The following is a 21,619-nucleotide window of genomic DNA, read 5'->3' on the forward strand; positions in this document are numbered from 1 at the left end:
GGATGTAAAAGCGCCATCTGTGGGTTGGGATAGAAGCTTGAGAGAAATTAATAATTAGTAAAAGAAGAAGAGGGTTAGTGAGAAATCTTGAGTTTGGTTGGCCCCGGCGTGATGGAAGTCCAGGACTGGACATTTGGAACAGGCACCTTGTTAAGGCAGGAGACATGGTACCCGGGGGAGTGGCCCAAAAGCTTGGCCTACCATTGAGGTAGTAAGTATGACTGTATGGAGTCCCGTCCAGCAAGGTTTCAATGGTTGAGGATGCAGCTCTCAAAGTAAGACTGTGTCACCCATTTGAAGAGGGTCCAATCCGGTTTGTGGTTGCACTGGATTTGAGGCAATGGATGACCCAGGAGGGCACTGGTCTGCGTATTCCCTTAGGAGTTTGAGTAGAAGTGTCAGATAGGGCAGGTAGGATACAAGGGGAGAAGGAGTGGCTGGAAAGCTCTGGCTGATTAAGAAAGGGCACCCATAGAGTAGCTCAAAGGGGCTCAGACCTGAGGGGGCTCTGGGGACTGCCTGAATTTGGGTGAGGGCCAATGGAAGGAGATGGGCCAGGAGAGCCTGAGTTCAATAGCAAGTTTAGTGAGATGATCCTTGAGAATGCCGTTAGCCCTCTCAACCTTACCCAAGGATTGGGGCCGGTGTGGGATGTGGAGCCTCCAAGTGATGCTAGGCCTTTGGAGACCAGCTGAACAACTGGAGAAGTGAAGGCTGGACCATTGTCTGACTTGATGGTGGCGGGAAGTCTGAACCTGGGAATGATCTGCTGGATGAGGATGGAGGTGATGGTGTCAGCGGTTTCCCTGGAGGTAGGGAAGGCTTCTCTCCAACCTGAAAAAGTATCAACCAAAGTAAGTGGGTAGCACAGCTTTTTGTGCGTTAGGCATGTGAGTGAAGTGGATCTGCCAGTCTTCGCCTGGCTGGTGGCCCCACATCTGATGCGTGGGGACTTTAGGTTTGATGCCCCCTGTGGGGACAGTGTAGAGCAGACAGAACAAGCGGAGTGGACCTCCTGGAGAGTGGTTCTCATCCCTGGGAAGTAAAAGAGGGGTTGTAAAACTGGAAAAGGGGTCAGGGAGGGTTTGGATGGGGGCAGAGTCTCTGGAGCCAGAGGAGTTGGTCATGAGTCGTAGACAGCAGGAGAAGGGGGAAGGGAGGGTGCAGGTGTGGGAGGAGAGGAGGGAGAGGATTGGCCTGAGTAGGTGGGGGGGGGACAGAAAGGTGGGGCTGAGAGCAGCGCCGGTGGATCAGAGAATGAGGAACGAGATGTGGAAGAACAATGGGAAAGGGGTTTGGGATTTTTCCCTAGCAAGGAAAACTTGAGCAGTAGAACAGGTAGAGCAGAGGGGAGGACAGGAGCGAATAGCCCAAAAAGCCTGTAAGGGACTTCTACCCACCTTCCTGCCTGGTAACAGAAGTTGTCCAAATCAATGAGGATTTGAAATTCAAAAGTTCCTTCTGGATTTTGACGCATTGTCTAAGTATGACGCAGGTCTTGAGTGGAGTCCTAATTTGGCAAAAGGCAACCCAAAGGAGTTTGGGGGTCTAAGGAGGACTCAGTGTTCCCCATGACCTTCCAGCACCCTCGGGGGTGGGTGGGAGCAGGGAAAGGTGTCCCTAATTCTGATCACACTCAGGGCTGGGCAGGGGTTGAGGCGTCCTTGCAACCCACAGGGGGCCCAAACGGATCAGAATGGCTCACACAAGGGTTGGGACGTCTCTACAGTTCCCAGGGCTCAGGGCCTTGAGCCAAACAGGTGAGGTCTATTTGCATATGCATGACTTACAGATAGACCCCCCCCCACCATGGAGAGGGGCTGGAAGGTCAGGGGAAACAAGGGAACTTACCCCACTCCTGTCAGCCCAGATGAAGGGAGAGGGAAAGAAACAACAGCTTAGGAATTTCCTGGTTCGTTTGAAGGGGAGGGTGGACTTCTGCCCCAGATATAAGATATGGGGGAGGCCCGAAAAGCCCACCTGGGTTTCAGCACCAGATGTAAGGTCAGGCACCAGTGACCAAAAGGAGGCAGAAAAAGCTGCTGAAAAGGCTTTATTGAGATTCGTTCCCAAGCGAGACCCTCCAGTCCAACAGAGTTTGGGTCTGGGGGAGTTGCACTCAGGCTCAGTGGGATTGGAGTTTTATGGGGTTTAGGGCAGGAAGGGAGGGCTTGGGACAGGGAAGTGAGGTTTTCAGGGTCCCTTGTCCTCCTGGGATGGGTAGGGGGATCTTGCTGAGCTCCATGTCCTTCCAGGATTGGTCAGGAGACCCCGCTGATTGACAGGTGATTATCACTGCTTGTCTGTTGGTGCCTGATTGGTTGTTCTTTTGCGTGTGCACATTACCTGGTGCTTTGTTCCCTTAGCCACCTCAGATCGACCTAATACTGACTATCCAGGCAGACGGTATCGAGTGCACCCTCCCTCCCAGCACCCATGTGTTCCCTGTAGGCTCTCCCTCTCCTGGATTATGAACTCAGAGTTTGCAAAATGGTAAATGCAAGCCTGCCATGAATCCATGCCACAGGAATAAAGGAACGAATGAATGAACCACTGCCAGATTACAGCCCTGGGTCCTTTGATTTCTCCCAAGTCTGAGGAAGTCCTAGGCCATGTAGACTGGTCATGGTGGGTTGTGGGGGGGCAAGGTTCAAATTTTACCATCTGTTCCCATTGCCCCGGGGCGTCAAAGGATCAATCAAACCTTGAGCTCCCTGGTCGGATGATCTCACAATCACAGGGAAGCCTGGTTCGAAAGAAATCAGAGCCAAGAGTCTGAACCCAAAGCACATGCAGAACATCATTAGGCTTAGCCAGCACCCCGAGCCTATAGATTTATCCAGTTAGAAACAAAAAAAAAAAAAGTGCCTTTTGAGTCCGAACAAGTTAGTCCTACCACTCACTTAACTCACCTAACTAACTGTAATCTTTGGCAAAGCCTCATTAAGCCCATCTTTCTGCCTGTTGAATGGGAGTCATATTAGCACCAACTCTGAAGATGGCCATGAGGATTCCATCTGCAATGCTTTGAGAACCCTCCTGTTCTGGCTCAGTGTGGATTAATGGAGGTCTAAAGAGATCAGGTGAGGTATGAATGCTTGACCCACTTGCTCTCCCTAAGGATATGTCAAAGGACACAATTATAGCACATTTAAAGATCTCAATTGGCTTTACTTGCAGTTCTAGAATTGAGCTGAGCAGCACTTCATTCCATAAAATATAATGACTGATCCAATGACCTGAGCAGAGAAGCCCAGCTTTACAGACAGAAAAGGCAGAAGTCCTTCATACATCTTGGAGATTAGTGCTCTATCTGATGTGCATGTGGCAAAAATTTGCTCCCAAAAATGTAGGCTCTCTCTTCACCTCATTGATTGTTTCTTTTACTGAGAAGAAGTTTCTTAGTTTAAATCCAACCCATTTATTAATTTTTTATTTTAATTCTGGTGCTTTAGGAGTCTTGTTAAAGGAAGTCAGAGTCTAATCCAATGTGATGAAGACTTGGACCTACTTTTTCCTCTATTAGGCACAGGATCTCTGGTCTAATTCCTAGGTCCTTGATCCACCTGGAGTTGAGGTTTTGCATGGTGAGAGATAGGGGTTTAGTTTCATTTTGCTGCATATGGATTTCCAATTCTCCCAGCACCATTTATTGAAGAGGCTATCTTTTCTCCAATGTATATTTTGGCACCTTTAAAACTTAACACCAAAAAAAACAAACAACCTAATCAATAAATGGGCTAAGGAACTGAACAGACATTTCTCAGAAGATGACATACAATCAATCAACAAATATGTGAAAAAATGTTCGACATCTCTTACTAGAGAAATGTAAATCAAAATTAGAGAAATGTAAATCAAAGCCACTCTAAGATCTCATCTCATGCCAATCAGAATGGCAATTATCAAGAATACAAACCCAATAAGTGTTGATTGAAACTGGCCTGTTTGGGAAACAAGGTCTGTTACTTCTCTCTCCCAATTTCTCCTGAAGGTCAGATAACAGCTTCCCTTGGGTTTGGTAATGTGGAAGTTTAGCAGGACTAACTCCACTTTGGTTTTTAGTTTGGTCTGTTGGGTCCTAGTGCAGGACCCTGGTCCATCAATGGCCTTCACTCATGTTTATTTAACAAGTAGAAATTCTTGCTATGACTTCTTCTTCCAATGGCTTTATTTAGATTTAATTTATTTAAATCTAGTTTAGATTTTCATTCCTATTTTACATATTAGGAATCTGAGCCTCATGGAATAACTCAGTTGCTCAAGATTACTTGTTAAAAGGGTTCTGGCCAGACCTGGCCATACCAGTACCCAGGATCATTGTTCTCCAGAAGGTAGCTCCTGCCTCCCCTTAAGGGGAACTGGGGGAGAGCAAGGTTTGTTAGAATTCTCTCAGAGTCCCCAGTGCGGCCACAGTGGAAGGGTTGAGCTATGACACTGTCTCCTTCAAATATCCACATTTTCCAGCTCACCCTGTGGCTTTACACAGTGAACCCGACTCTAGGGTAGGAGGAAGGAGGCTTCCCCAGGGAACTCATGCTGGAGGGCCACCAACTGTCAGGGTTTGCCTGGGGGTGAGAGGGTCACAAAGGAGGAGAGCCCCCAGGTAAACCAGGACACGCTGGTCATGTTAATCCTAACCACCTTTAAGAAGCTGGAAAATGCATAATGGTGCATTCAAAATATTTTGGTAACAGAGACACATATCATTAGTCCCATTCACTTTATTTTTTTAAAAAATATTTATTTTTCAGTTCTTGGTGGACACAACATCTTTGTTTGTATGTGATGCTGAGGATCGAACCCGGGCCGCATGCATGCCAGGCAAGCGCACTACCACTTGAGCCACATCCCCAGCCCCCCATTCACTTTAAATAAGTCCACATTTTCTAAGGCAACATCTGGAAAACAGAGCAAGAAAGCTTCTCTTTTTTTTTAATTGACACATAATAATTATACATATTTATGGCATACAGTGTGATATTTCAAAACATGTATATAATATGTGATAATCAAATCAGCATAATTAGCACCTCTATCACCTCATTTATCATTTCTTTGCTTTCCTTTCAAAATCCTCTCTTTTAACTATTTTGAAATCTACAGTTAGTTATTAACTATAGTCACCCTACTGTGCTATGGAACACTAGAATTTATTCCTCCCAACTATAATTTTGTACCCATTCACCATTTTCTCCCTATCCCTGACCCGAGCCTTCTGCCTCCCAGCCCAGCATTGTTTCATGACATGAAGCATCCCCACCCTTCCTCCTCCACACAGAGCATCAAGGCCAACACCTGAATCATGAGCACAACTGTCTAGCAAGACTCATCTTAAGGCCTTCCACAAATTTATATCATCTTCATTTCTTCCCCTATATAGTGCTTGGAATCCCACTGAGAAGGGCTTAATATGCAAATCACTCACCTCCTTTAAACAAGATAATCATTTATTTACTTTAGTCCTAAATTTTGTCCTTTGTCATGGAGAGTCCCTTGGAATTTGAGATTTGGTTATGAGATAAGGTACAAGTTTTAACTGCCTGAACCCCCAAGGAAAATCTATAGATCTTTATTATTTGAGGGTTTAGGGCCAGGCTTAGAAAAGCTAATTATCTACCATATCCCCTTCCCAACCGCAAGTTTCCAAAGCTCAATTCTCAGCAGCACGGCTCCTTAACACTCAACCAGAACCCCAGGGCCTTCTCAAGCCAGTCCAATTCCACCTACCTTCACTCATGGCTTCTGAGTAGCATACCCTGGACTAAGCTTGGAGAAATAAAATGGCACTGTGACAGGGACATCAGAGTGTCTCCCCATGTAGTGGAAACACAGTTAGGTAAACAGTAGGAAGACATAACAGCACAAGTATAGGGAAGACAGGCTAGGAGAGACACTGATCATGCAGCCTTGGGCCAAAAGAAAAAGGAAAGCTGTGGGAGTTAAGAACTTTGGCCCAGATGTGAAAGATCTGCAGCCCTTAGAGAAACCCCCCTTCTCACCACAGCCGAGGAGGTCTTCAGGCTACACAAGCCATGCCTGCCTCCGGGATGCCCCTGCCTGAGGATGAGAGGGATTAGAATCAAAAGAGTAGCTTCCTGATTGAGTTCTCTCACCTACCCACCTAGGATAGTTGGAAACAACATGGAAGCTCATTGTGCAGTGGTTCAAAACCCATCTGAGTTCCAGGTCTGGATAAGATGGAATAAATGTATTTGTCGCCACTCCTCCCACAAAGCACAGCTAAAAACCCTGAGCATTGTACATAAACCAAACACAAGAAGAGGCTGGAAAGCAGAGAGAAGAAGGGTTCCTCCAGAGACAACAAGCAGTGAGGTCCCAGGGGTGTTTCAGTTTGGTTGGTTGGGGGATTTTTTTTGACAGATACATTTCATTTCAGATGCTGATCATCTGGAAGTGTCATCAGGCTCCATATAACAAAGCCCTGTGAAAAGCCAGCTCTCCAAAGGACCAAATAAGGCAGCACAGCAAGACTCATAACTTTCAGACAGTCATTGCTTTACTCCAGCCAAGGAAGAAAACCTATCTACTCCCACCAGTGAAGCTGGAGACATCCCCACCAGGAGGGAAGGTCGCCCACCCCTGCTCACGGCGTCCCTGGAGACGGGAGGGATCCTGGATTTCTACCCCGACTTGGTATGATCAGACACCCTTCTCCCTCCTTGCTGAAGTGGTGTCAGGAGACCTAGTGGGCTGCAGCTTCTTCCACCACCCAGCAGTGCGGAGGTCACTCCCCACTCTGCAGCATGAGGGGGGACCAGAAGGGAACAGTCAGGAGGCACCCAGGCCACCCATTTCAGCAGTGTCATGGCCTCTCTTCTTGACAAAGCTGTCCGTGGAGGCCAAAGGGAGAACCAGAGTCCAGGCCCACCTGAAAACAGAAACATCTTCCTTCTCCACAGAAGCAGAGCCCAAGAAGCCCTGATCAAAGAGAGATTAAATAAGATCTGCAGGCTTCATAATACCCCAAAGGCCCAGGGGTCAAGTGAAAATCGCTCATACCAGGAACCGAGAAAATCTGAACTAGAATGAGAGAGACAATAAGCGGATGGTGTTTTGGTCAGCTTTTTAGCTGCTGTGACTAAAGGACCTGACCAGAACAATTGTAGAGAAGGAAAAGTTTATTTAAGAGCTCACAGTTTCAAAGGTCTTAAGACCAGTTGCATTCCTTGGGGCTCCAGGTGATGCTGAACATCATGGCAGAAGAGTGTGGCAGAGAGAAGCTGCTTACCTCGTGATCAAGAAGCAAAGAGAGACTCCACTGGCCAAAGTACACCCCAAACTACACCCCAACACCCACCCCCTCCAGCCACACCCCACCACTTCAGTTACCACTCAGTTAATCCCTATCAGGGGATTAATTCACTGATGGGGTTAAGATCCTGAAAACCCCATCATTTGTTCTCTGAATCTTCTTGCCTTGTCTCATACATGAGCTTTTGGAGGACGCCTCACATCCAAACCATAACAGATGGCAACACTGATATGGCACAGATGCTGGAATTATCTAATAAGGATTTCAAAGTAGTCATGATAAAAATGCTACAATGATGCCTTCATGATCACATTTTCAAAATGAGAAAATAGAAAATCTTGCAAAGAAAAAGAACATCTAGAAAATGGAAATATTAGACCTGAAAAACACAATAACCGTAGTAATAATCTCAATGGATGGGGAAAAGTAGAATATAGAGGACAGAAGTCTCAGTGAACTTGAAAGTAGAGAGAAATTACCCAATCTAAATAGCAAAAAGAAAATAGATTGGGGTGGGGGGGAGCATGCACAGACCTATGGGACAATGAATGGCAAAACAGTTAAGATTATGTCATCTGAGTCCAAGAGAGAGAGGAGAGAGGATGGGACCAAAAATATATTCAAAAAGTAAAAGCCAAAATATCCACAAGTTTGGCACAAGATGTAAACCTCCACATTCAAGCAACTGAGCAAACATCAAGCAGGATAAACACAAAGAAATTATGCCGTGGATATCATAATCAAACTTCTGAATACCGAAGACGAATTTAAAAATCTTGAAAGCATCAAGAGAGAAAAGACACCTTACTTTAAAGAAGATATAACCTGAATGAAAGACGATCTCACCTTAGAAACTATAGAACCCCAAGAGGTAACTCGATATGTTTCAAGTGCTGAAAGAAAAGAGCTGTAAGCTTCTTGACAAAGAAAAACAAAAAATGATTAAAGAAGGCATCTTGAAAAATCAGAAAGAAAAAAAAACAACAACAGAAAAAGTAAAAATACAGGTAAACAGAAAAACTCATCCTGAGTTTCCAATTGGCTGAAGCAGAAATTACATCATCGTCTGACATAGTTCTCAAGGTATGTAGGGAAAATGTTTAAGACAATTACATTCTAAATGGGGAAAATAAAGGGAAGAAAATTTTCCAGACTTTCCCCAAACGAGTAAAATGCCAACACCAGGAGACTTAGAAATATATAGCCATAAATCCTTACGTCAGAAAAGAGGGAAAGATGATGTGTTAGTCACTTTCCAATGTTGTAACTGAATACTGAGATAATCAACTTATTCGAAGAAAAGCTTTTATTTGGCTCACAGTTTGGCGAGGTCACAGTCCATCATCGATTGGCCACGTTGATGAGGCAGCACACCATGGTGGGACTGCATGGCAGAGACAAACCACAGACATTCCCATCAGGAAGCAAAAATAAGGAAGGAGGAAGGAGCCAGGGTTCCACAGTCCCCTTCCAAGACACATCCCCAGGGACCTAAAGACCTCCCACTAGGGCTCACCTCCTGAGCTTCCACCTCCCCCCAGCTGTGCTCCAGGCAGGGGACAAGCCTTTAACGTGGGAGCCTTTGGGCTCCAAACCACTGCAGATTTAAAACAATAAATTCAGATCCGCCTTAAGAAACTAGAAAAAGTAGAGCAGAATAAACCCCAGGCAAGCAGAAGGAAGAAACTACTAAAGGCAAGAGCAGAAATCAATGAAATTGAAAACAGAAAACAATAGAGAAAAATCAATGAAATGAAAAATGAGTTCCTTGGGGGAAAAAAATCAATAAAATTAACAAATGTCTGCCAAGACTGACAAAGAAAAAGGGAAAAGTTAGAAATTACCAATCAGGACTGTAACAGGGCTGTCACTGCAGGGCCTACAACCTACAGACATTGAAAGAACAGCAAAGGAACAGTAACACGAACAACTTTACATACCAAAAAAAACAAACTTCAGTGAAACAGACCACTTCCTCAAAAAGCACAGACTACTACAATACCCTCAGTATAAAATAAATAATTTGAATAACCGTATAACTCTTAAAGAAATTGAATTTGTAATTTAAAAGCTCCCAAAAGGAAATCTATAGGGCCAAATTATTTCACTGGGTAATTCTACTGAATACCTAAAAAATTAATCCCTATTCTTCCCTTCAATAGATGAATGGATAAAAATAAATGTGGCATATATACACAATGGAATATTACTCAGCAATAAAAGAGAATAAATCATGGCATTTGCAGATAAATGGATGGAGTTAGAGAAGAGAATGCTAAGTGAAGTTAGCCAGTCCCAAAAAAACAAAATTTTTTTTTAATTTTGATATAAGGAGGCTGATTCATAGTGGGATAGGGAGTGGGAGCATGGGAGGAATAGACTAATTCTAGATAGGGCAGAGGGGATGGAGGGGTTGGAGGGTAAGGGAGAGGGGATGGGGTTATTAATGATGGTGGAATGTGATGATCATTATTATCCAAAGTACTGGTATGAAGTCATGAATTGGTGTGAATAGACTATGTATACAACCAGAGATATGAAAAATTGTGCTCTACATGTGTAATAAGAAGTGTAATGCATTCTGCTGTCATATATAAATTAAAAAAAAAGAAACTTAAAAAAAAAAAAGAATTAATGCCTGTTCTACACAATCTTTTCCAGGAAATAAAACAAGAAAACATTTCCCAACTCACTTTATAAAGCCAGACCAAAATAAGACAGAGAGAGTAGTCAGACCTGCATATCCAAGGTTTCAAGCCTGTGAATTAAACACAGATTTAAAATATTTGAAAACAAATTGTGTCTGTATTGAACATTTACAGACTTTTTTCTCATCATTATTCCCTAAACAATATAGCATAACAACTATTTCCATAGTATTTACATTGTGTTAGGTACTATGAATAATCAAGAGATGATTTAAAGCATATGGAAAGACACGCATACTTTGTATTCAAATAACCTGTTGTTTCTCATAAGAGACTTGAACATATGATGATTATGATATCTGAAAAAGGACCTGGAACCAATCTCCTATGGATATCAAAGAATGACTACACAGAGAAAAGTATTCCAATATCCCTTACATACATTGATATAAAAATCCTTAACATAGCATTAGCTAATAGAATTCAGCAACAAATTATAGAATTCAGTCACAAATTTAAAAAGAATTGTATATCATGATCAAAGGGGGTTTATTCCAGGTATGCAAGGCTGATACAACCTTCAAGAATCAATTAATACAATCCACCATATTAACAGATGAAGAAGAAAAATCATATGTCAACTGGTGCAGGAAAAGCACTTGTCATAACTCAATAACATAAAAAAAAAAAAACAGAGGGGAACTTCCTCAACTTTATGAAGAACTTCTACCAAAACACCTTCAGCTAATATTAAATTTAATGATGAAAGACAGTATTTTCCCCTTAAAATTGTTACAAGACAGGGACGTCCCTTGCAGCTGCTGTTCAGTATAACTCTGGAAGTTCTATCCAGTTCAAATAAGAGGAGAGGGTCAGGGAGGAGAAGGATACAGATCAGAAAGGAAGAAATAAAGTTACTGGCAGATAACATATTTAGTAAGTAATCAATTTAGAGAGGCTCATGGATTCTATAAAACAAATCCTAGAACTAATTTCAGCAAGGTTTCAGAATAAAAAATCAGCATATAAAGATCAGCTGTATTTCAACTAGCAATGAACCCATGGAAAATGAAACTAAAAATACAATACTATTTACAGCTATGAATTTTTCTTTTTTCTTTTTTTTTTTTTTTTGCAGTACTACGACCTCATACATACCAGGCAAGCACTCTAAAACTGAGTTATAGCCTTAGTCCTAAAATACATGTAAACCTAATACAACATATACTTAGCTGAAGATTACAAAACACTGATGAAAGTAATCAAAATCTAAATAAGTGCAGAGACATACAGTGTTCATGGATGGAAATGAATCTTAACTGAACTGTATAGTCTACAAGTCTTAATGCAATGCCTATCAAAACCCCAACAAGAATTTTTAAAGATATAGACAAACGTTCTCCAAAATTCATGTGGAAGCTCAAGGAATCTGCAATAACAAAAATAATTTTGAAAAGAAGAATAAAGTGGGAAGAATCGCTGTATGCAATTTTAAGTCTTAGATAGCTATAGGAATGAAGACTTTGTTGTGTGGGCAGAGGGACAGACCTATAAATCAGTGGAACAAAATAGAGAAACCAGAAATAGCCCCATACAAAAATAGAGAAACCAGAAATACAGCCAACTGATTTTTGACAAAGGTACAAATGCAACAGAGGAAAGGTAGTCTTTTCGAAAAATGGTGCAGTGGAAATTATATATCTACAAACAAACAAACAAAAAAATCCTGACCGAAGCTTCACCCCCTTATACAAAAATTAACTTCTAAATTTTTTGAAGAAAACATATGAGAAAATCTTCAGGTACTAGGGCTTGGTGAACACTTCTTACACATGACACCAAAGGTCCATAGAAGAGAAATATTGATAAATTAGGTGCTGCAGTTTGGATAGGTGTCTTTCCAGACAGTGGGACTACTGGGAAATGGTAGAACCTTTAAGAGGGGGACCTTCTAGGAGGCAGTTAGGTCACTGAGGGTCTGCCCTTGAAGGGAGTACTCTGACTCCAGGCCCTTTCTTTCTCTTTTGCATCCCAAATGCTACAAGGTGAGCAGCCTCCTCCACCATTTGCTCCCATCATGATGTGCCTTACCCCAGGCCCCAAAGCAAGAAGCCAATAGATTGTGGACCAAAAGCTCCAAAACTGTTAGCCAAAATAAATTTTTCACCTTGTAAGTTGGCATATCTCAGGTATTATGTTATAGTGACAGAAATACATTGGACTACATCAAAATTTCAATTCTTATTCTGTGAGCAACCCTGCTAAGAGGATAAAAAGAAAATATTTCCAAACCACATGTCTCATAAATGGCTTGTTTCTAGACTATGTAAAGAACTTTCTTTATGTATAATCTATAAAACATGAAAGTTAATAAAATATATATATATATATGTATATATAATTTATCAAGCTTCATATGTGTATAAATCTATTTCTAAATCTCAACAGTAAAAATAACAAGTAATCCACTTAGAAAACAGGCAAAGAGCAGGAAGAAACATTTCACAGAGATATCCAAGTGCCGAATAAGCTCACAAAAAAGATGTTCGGCATTGCTAACCACTGGGGAGCGACAGATCAAGACCACAGTGGTGCCTGGCTCGTCACTCCCTCCTGGGTCTCCCTGTTCACACAGTGCTATAGTTTGAACCTGCAATGTCCCCCCAAAGGTTAACGTGTTGAAGACTTGGTCCCTAATGCATCGATGTTTGGAGGTGAGTTTTTAGGCAATGACTGGATCACAAGTGAATCTGCAGCAGTCATCCCCTGAAAGTAAAATCACACTGCACTTCCTTTCCCCCGGGCACAAACAGAACCCAAGGGGATGGTGTTCGGTTCAAAGCTTTTGCTCCGTTGTGTCAAAACCTCCAAACACTTAACCTAAATTCCCAGGTGGGCTCGGAGTGTCCTTTGCGCTCCAGTCTGGCTGGCTGACAAGGGTGACTTCACAGATGTCAGCCTTCCCAGGCTCCCCTCTCCTTTTGACTATTTTTTCAGCGAAGAAGAACCTGGCCCCAGCAAAACACCTGTGAATTTCAAGTGGTGAACATGCAATCCTAAGACGGCTTGGCTGTGTTTCCTACCCAAGAGGGAAATAGGCTAGAACTTAACCAGATGTGCACGCCCCTCAAAAGGAGCAGCCAGTCCCACAGGAAGTGGGAGGAGAGAGGGTGCAGGGGTGCACGGAGTCCCTATAACCGGCTCTTAGGAACAATGCAGTCCTACCTGCCAGAGAGAGTGTTGGCACTTGCACAGGAGACGACTCAGTCCATCTCCTGGCAGAGTCTCCTTGCTCCGTAACTTTGTGATCCTCCTTTCCTTCCTTTCCAGACTGGCTCATTGCTCACAATCTTTGAGCATCCAACCCCACCCGGAAACAAGCTGGAGCCGGTTATTTGCAGGCAGTAAAATAACTTCCTGGAATTAGAATTCCGCATTCTTTCCTTCAATAGCATTCATCAGGCACCAAAGCACCCACTCTGTCTGGTATTTTTTAATCTCGTGGTTTTCCAGGTGAGAATTCTGAGGGCAGAGAGTGCAGGCCACTGGCCCTGGTCCCAGGGCTGGAGAGAGGCAGAGCTGGGAAATGGACCCTTGAGGAAACCCCAAGACCTGTCCAGTGGCCTTGACCCTGGGGGAAACAAGCAGAGAAGGAGGGGTGAGTCCAGGCGCCCCCCCATCCCCATCACAGGGTTCCTGCAAATGCCCTGATCACCTTCCACCCAGCAGAACCTCTTAATTTGACAGCTTCAATGTGCAAAGGGACCCAATTTTAGAATATTCATAAGACGAACATATGCGCTGTCCAACCAAAACCTGTATGGAGCTAATGGTTAGAAGTATTTTTTAAAAAATCCTTTGCTTTGAAAACTCCTTATGATAAAGTACTCTTCCAAGCACTTAAAGTATGAGCCCATGTCCTACCTTTTTATTTACATGCCGCCTTCTCCATAAGCCTCTGTGAACCACGGATTAGACCTCAGTGTAGAGGACCCCCAGGCAGGGATCCTCCTGAGCTGCCCTGGTGCTTGTTAACTATTGAGCTCCCATATTAGTGCCAATCGTGCCTGACTTCCAGAAAAGGAGGGAAATGAATTTTTATTTGTTTGACTTAATTTAAACATATCCAATATGTGTTAGGCCCATCTGTAACCAGTTTAACAGCTTCCCCTCAGGAGAGGGAGGAAACCATTGAGAGTCTGCAGAAAAGCCTGATAGCTAAGATAATTTGTTATATCCTTGGTTGAAAGCATTGTCCTTCAAAAATCTTCTCAAATCAGTTACTATTAGTCTTTTACATTGTTTAGTCCTCAAAACACATTTCTTGTGCATGACCTCATGTGACTTTTGCAATAACCCTGAAGATATGAAGAAACATCTCTGATAGAGGAGAGCACCAAGGTTCAGAGAGGTTAAAGAATATGTCCAAAATCACACAGCTAAGTAATACCCTTAGGATGGGGTCTCCTTCCTCTACACCTGGTGCTAGTCCTTGGCCTGCCTCCTCACAGTGCCTTAACCGGCTGTCCTTGGCATCCGCTGATTTCTTTCTGACCATCAGCTGATGGCTAGCCATCCTTCCAGTTCTGCCATCACAGGTAGAAGAGCTCTGGCAGCCATAGGGAGATCAAGAATCAAAAACTCCACTAAACTAAACATTGCATTTTAGTCCGCCAGATTCTTATGCGTTGCCAAGGGCAAAGAAGAGAATAATTTACTTGGTCCAATCCTCCCTTCCTACTGGTCTCATTAGCATGTTGATGGCCTTCCCTTTTGACTCAAGGGGATTTCTCATTAATTAGCACATCACTATGGCTCGGAGCTGTCCTTAAAGCAACAATGGAATGGTGTCCTGAAAGGTACAGTGGACTCACATCAGTGGACCTGGAAAGAAGCTAAATCAAATTTGTGAGACCCCTTCCAGATCTAAGAACAAAGAAAATATAACTAGAGGAAGTTGCACCACTGAAGTCGGAGGAGATGCACGGTCTAGCCATAATCTTTTTGCTTACTGCACCTGGGAAGGTATGAAAAACGAATAAACTCAGGGATTTCTTGGAAGGTAAATGGAGACAACAGCAGGGGTCCAGTGCTCCCAAGGATCCCAATCACATGTTTGAAGGAGCCAGCAGGACAGATCTGCAACTTCAAGTTTCTGGAACATAGTAGGTATTTAATACGCAATTACAGAATTGAATTGGGTTAAATTAGAAACGTGGAAATAAAACTATGCCACAGAAAAGGCCTAGAAGAGAAGAAAGAGTGAACGTGTAAGTGGGAACAGAAAGCCCACACCAAGAGGGAGTAAGGTGGGTAGATCAGTCCCCTAAATGGCTACAGACCCAGAAAAAGGGAGCCTAGGGGGAAAGTCCATTCACAGGCACAGGCTACTACTAGAAGCTTATCTCTTCCTCCTGCTCTCTAGGTTCAGATAAAAAAAAAAAAAAAAAGAAAGAAAGATCCACTGAGAATCAGCAACATGAACCTGAGACCCATTTCAGATTGGAAAAATCACATTACCCTTCACAGCCAGTCTAAAAATTAACATAAAAATTAAATGACAAGCTCGTGATGTCCCTGGGGCACCTGGCAAAGGCAAAAACTCAATCTGGAGGGACACAACCTCAGTTTAGTCCATAAGAGATTCTCAAAGCCGCTGCGAAGATAAGCTCACAATGAAAAATTACAAAACACACAACTGGATCATCTAACATGAATGAAAGTCAGCACACAGCAAACAGAAGTATTAACCCAGACTATAGGATAATTTGATCATAAGGTAAGTATATTTCAAACTATTAAAGACAGAAATGAATTTTTTTAAAAAAACTGATCTTTAAATGAATGGACCAATTTGAAAAATTACACAAAAGGATCTCAGTAAATAAAAAGCAAAGGCACTAAAATTAAAAACTCAACCAATGCGTAGCTTAAACAATAAATTGAAAACAGCTGGAGTTAGATCTGAAGCAATTAAGCCAGGAAACGCAAAAGAAATAAAGAGAAACTAGAACTGCAAAAGCAGAGAGTTAAGAGGTACATGAATTGAATGAGAAAAATCAACAAACTGTAGAAACTTCAGAAAAAGAAAGCAGAGAGACTTGGATAAAAGAAGTAGTTGAAGAAATAACAGCCAAGAATATTCCGATATGATATTGGTCCACGTACTCATGAATCAAGACTCCCAAAAAGGATAAATGGAAATAAACTCACTCCAGACACATAATACTATTACAGAATCAAAACATAAAGCTGTGATCTTAAAAGTAACCAGGAAGAAAAGACAGATTACCTACAAAATAAGAATTGAAGGAAGAGCAATCTCCATCATAGAACAATAGAGACAACTGAACAGCTTTGCAAAGTGCTGAGAAAAATACCCATCAGTTAACAGCGCGCTGAAAGAGTCCACCAGTCATAGACCCTCACCAAAGAGTACTGAAGAAAGAACTTGGAGAAGAAAACTGAAGCAAGAGGATTTTTTTTTTTTTTTTTTGAAGCAAGAGGATTTAATGGACACAAAGAAGCAATGATAAACAAAGAGAATGGTACAGAAGTTTGAAAATCTATTCAAGCATTGATTGTATAAATAATACATGGATTATGTAAATCTGTATAATACTGATTTGGGAATATAAAAAAGTGGAACTAAAATGCTGCTTGTCAATAACACCTAAGGGGTCAGAGGTGCGGCTCAGTGGTAGGGCACTTGCCTAAGCAGCTGTGAGGACCTGAGTTTGATCTCCAGCACTGGGGAAAAAAAATAGTGAATAATATTTTGAAAATAATATGTATGGTGGGAGACTTAATCATTTCTCTGTGTTGCTCAGGAGGATTAGATGCAGGCTGCTAGCCCCAGACTCCTAGCCACAGCCCTACGTTGCCTCCCAAATATGGAACACGCACTTGCCTCATAAATGTCCTTCCTTGCTATAGGCTCTGACTTAAGGTTAAGGTATAGATTGAATATCTCTTTCCAAAATGCCTGGGACCAGAAGTGTTTGAGATTTTAGATTTTTTTCAGATTTTGAAATATTTGCATATGCGTAATGAGATATCTTCAGGACGGCACTCATGTCTAAACACAAAATTCCTTTGTATTTTCATATATACTTCATACACATGGCCTAAAGGCAATTTTATACAATATTTTTAATAATTTTGTGCATGAACCAAAGTTCCATGGTGTGGAATTTTCTGTTTGTGATGTCATGTTGACTCTGAAAAATTTTTTAGATCTTGGAACATTTTGAATTCTAGATTTTCTGGGTTAGGGATGCTTGGTCTGCACTAAAAAGTAATTTATCCATCTGGAAAAGGTTATGAACCGTTAGTTGCTTCAATCAAGAAGCCAATGCCTGTGTATTCTAGCCACATGCATCATTTCCCAGATAGTAATCGTGACGCTAACATACTTCAAGCCACTCCTTTAGTATGTCATTACACATTATCCCATTTAATTTTTCACTAAACCTGCAAGGCAGGTTGCATGATGATTCAAACAAGAGAGATAACCTGCCCAAGGTCACCAGCCAGCAATCGCAGGTCTCCTGTTGTTTCTAGGAGGCCAAGCTGCCTGTCAAAATGGAAGTTCTCCAGAACCTGCAGATTTAGCCTGGAAGAATCCCAACACTTGTCAAAGCGGACTCTTGAACAGATCCCTCTGCTAATTGCTGATTGAGTCTGGGAGGGGGGGGCGCTCTATAGGTCTCCTTTCAGGCAAACTACACCCACTCCTATCAGGGAACTCAAGGGATATCCGGTACAGGAAAGATCAGGTTAAATATAGAGAGAAAAGACAACACCTGGAGCTTGTGCAGGGAACAGTGGAGGGTCCCAAAAGGAGAAAGCAATCACACCAACCTCCCCACTTGAGGAAAGATAGGTGAAGGTCATGTACCAGGAGACACAGAGGGAAAACATCAACTCACAGGGAGCATGGTGTGTTGTGGTTTGGGTATGAGGTTCCCCGCCTACATCTCCTGGTACTGCAGGAGTATTCAGAGGAGAAATGAATAGATCAGGGGAGCTGTAGCTTAGTTTTCTATTCAAATTTTAACGGACTGCCTGGGTGGTAGCTCTAGGCAGGTGGGCCATGTCTAGAGGAGGTATGCTTTGAAAGAATGCATCTTCCTTGTGATCCCTACACCCTCTTTCCTCTGCTTCCTGACCCTACCATAAGCTGAGGAGCTTTCTTCTTCTGGGCCTTTCATCTGTGATGGGCTGCCTCACCATGGACCCAGAACAATGGAGGTGGCCATCTTTGGACCAAGACCTCTGAAACCATAAGCTCCCCATAAACTTTCCCTCCTCTAGATTATTCTTGTCAGGTATTTTGGTCACAGCAATGAAAAAGCTGACCAAAACAGTCAGTCTGCCTGAGAAGCACCTGGCCAGTTGTTAAAGTACAGTTTACCAGCTTGGGGCATTTCTCCTTGGAAAGGGACTCCCTTGTGAGTTCTTTGAGGACACCAATGTGGCCAATCCATCTCCATGCCCACAGGGTCCTATCCGAAACTGACTGGTCATAGGTACACAGCAAATGCTGGCTGAATGTCCATGTGACTAAGAAGAAGCCAGCCTCGTATCCAGCCATCCCCATATCCAGACTAATCATCCACTCCACAAGCATCTGTAAAGGGTTGGATCCAGCTAGGACCCAACAGAGTCCCATTCCGGGTGGGCGGGACACCCTCAGGGCTCCTCAGCCACAAGAGGTTCTTAGTAACTCACACATCTGATCTGGTCTCCATGGACCCTTCTGACTTTTTTTTATTATTTCTTTTTATTTTCATGGTCTAGGAAAGAAAATACTATGCATTTGTTTCTTATTAATTTACACTCAAGTCATTAAAACATTTCCCAAGAATCTTTAACATCCACCAAGCTCTTTTTTTTTCGAACCTCCTATAAGTCATTTTAGTACTCTTTTCCCAAGGAAGAGGAAAATGAACTTTTGCCAAGAATAAACTCTTTACTGTAATTTCAGCTCAGTTTTTTGAGTCCCAGGCTCATTAACCCTCCAGCAGGGCTTGGACCAACGGAGAAAGGAAATTTTCCCCCAGCCCCAAGTCTCCAAATAATAGCTCAAGATTGTAACCAGCATGACTTTCCCACACATACAAAGCCAAACAAAACTGGGAAATAAAGATGAGATATATTTCCTCGAACTTGGCTTCTATCCCCCATCCAATGGGCCTCACCAAAGCCACCCAAGAGATCCTCAGGATTACTCTAGTCCTGGGTGAAAGGTTTTCAGCAGAGGTACCTCAGCACCAGGAGTGATTGAAAACCCTCCATAGGAGATGCCCAGGCTCCACCAATACTATGTTGTTCTAGAGGCTGCGAACAGGCAGGCAGTGCTGGTCACAGAGTCACCTGGGCCCACCACATCCACAGGCAGAATGACTCTAAGCCAGCGCAAAGGAAAACTGTCCATGTCCGAAACATTAGGGAATTCTGCTTTGTGCATATACAAGGGAGCATGACAGGGAAGTAAACCAGCCAACCAAGATAGTACCAGTGCCAAAAGGCAACCAGAAAGTAATGGGAAACTGTAGGTGATTTTGCAGGTGCAATTAGGTATCATATGATGTAATGAATACTGAGCTGAAACCATCCCTGGTTGATGCATATTAGTGTTATAGACCAAAGGTTTATGCCTCCTCCCCAAATCCATACTTTGAAGTTCTAACTCTCCATGTGATGGCATTTAGAAATGGAGCCTTGGGAATAAGTTAGGGTTAGAGAAGGTCATGAGGGTGTGGCCTTATGATGGGATTAGTGCCCTTATTAGAAGAGACACGGTGTGAACACACACTGAGAAAGTGGTTGTCTGCAAGTCAAGGAGTGGGTCCCTCTGAATCCTACCAGCTGGCACCCTGATGGTGGACTTCCCAGTCTCCAGAACTGTGTGAAAACAAATGCCTACAATTTAAGCCTCCCAGTCTATGGGATTTTGTGGGCAGCCTGGGTCAATCAATTTTGCATCACTTTGACAAAAATATCTGACAAGGACAACTTAGAGTAGGAAAAGTTGATTGGGGGCTCATGGTTTCAAAGGATCAGTTTATGGTGGACTGATTCCATTGCTCTGAGCCCAAGATGAGGCAGATCATCATGGTTAGAAGGAAATGGTGGAGGGGTGATACTCCATTCATGGTGGTCAGGAAGCAAAGGGAGAAAGAGGGAAGGGCCACAAGGAAATGCACTCTTCCAGCGTATGCCTCCTGTGATCCACCTCCTCTAGCCATGCTCCGCCTGCCTACAGTTACCACCTGGTTAATTCAGTCAAACTAGGATGGACTGATTAGATTACATCTCTCATAATCTATTATATATTGCAGTAATATATTACTGTAATATATTATCTCTGGATTTTCTGCATTAACACAGGAGCTTTGGGGGACACCTCATATCCAAGCCATAGCACAGCCCAAGCAGACAGTCTGAAAGTGTTAATTCCTACAAGGATACCCCAAAGTCCTAGAGGTGGCAAACAAGCTGTCAAGATCTGAGAAGGAGAACTGCTGGCTGGTCTGGCAGAACATGGCAGTAATTTTGCAACCTGCTCATCTTCTGCCTTTGTTTTCTGGTCCATTTCACTCCACTCAGTGAGGATGGCTTTCTCCCCTCAAAGGCCCCCTCCTCATTGTCTACCATGATTTTAAAAACCTCTCCTCCTTCATAAAGCACTCAAATCATTTAGGTCTCTTTTCAGTATGTTTCAGGGGTGCTTCCCCCAGACTACAGCTAAAAGCTTTCCTTCCAACTTCCTCTGAAACCTACCAGTGCAGAGATCTAGACTCTCCCCTTAGACGGTTGATTCTATAGCTCTGAGAATCTGTATTTTGGTCAAGGGCCACAGATACTTCTGGTGAGGGACAGCTGATGAGGTGGAAGCTATAAAGCCTTTAGAACCACGAAGGCCTGACTTCATGTCTGAGCCCTGTCACTTATGAAACGAATGATCTCAGGCAGTTATTCAACCTTATTGAGACTCGATTTCCCCACACCAACATTACATTGGAAAAAAAGGAACCCTGGATTCACTGTGTTTATTGCTGGAATTAATACCCTATTTTTTCAGACAGGTATTGTGCACAAGAGATTTCCTTTTATGTTCAGAAGTGTCTTTATTCTGCTTTCGTACAAAATTGGTTGCTATTTCAGTTGGGTATAAAACTCAAGATTCAGAATTAATATTGTATCCTTGTACTTTGAAGGCTTTGCTCCATGTCTTCCTATATCAATTTTGTTCATGAGAAGATTGATGTTATCTGGTTCTCATTTTTTTATAGAAAAAGGTTTTTTCTTTACTTGGTTTTGTATTTTAGGAGCTCTTTCAATATGCATGGCCAGATGTGAGAATTTCTTTGGTTGCCCATTTGTTTTTGTCTTGTTTGGTATTTGCTCCACTCTTTCAACCTAAGGTTTCAGGTCCTATCTTTCTATTCCATAGTATTCTCAAATATTTTTGTTTAAATGTTGTCTTCCCTCCTCTGTGTCCACTTTTCCCCTCTTGAACATGCTTCAATTTCAGAACGTATCTCCATGTCTCTCAACTTATCTTTCATTTTCTATCTCATCATCCCTTTGGATTGCAGTCCAACTTGCTGCAATATATACACATTCCCTAGCTATCTTGTTTAATGCAGATCAAGAGTGTTTTTAACAAGCTTGTTGGTGGTACTGA

The sequence above is a fragment of the Callospermophilus lateralis genome, chromosome 9 (assembly GCF_048772815.1).
Source record: "Callospermophilus lateralis isolate mCalLat2 chromosome 9, mCalLat2.hap1, whole genome shotgun sequence".
NCBI classification, from domain to species: domain Eukaryota; kingdom Metazoa; phylum Chordata; class Mammalia; order Rodentia; family Sciuridae; genus Callospermophilus; species Callospermophilus lateralis.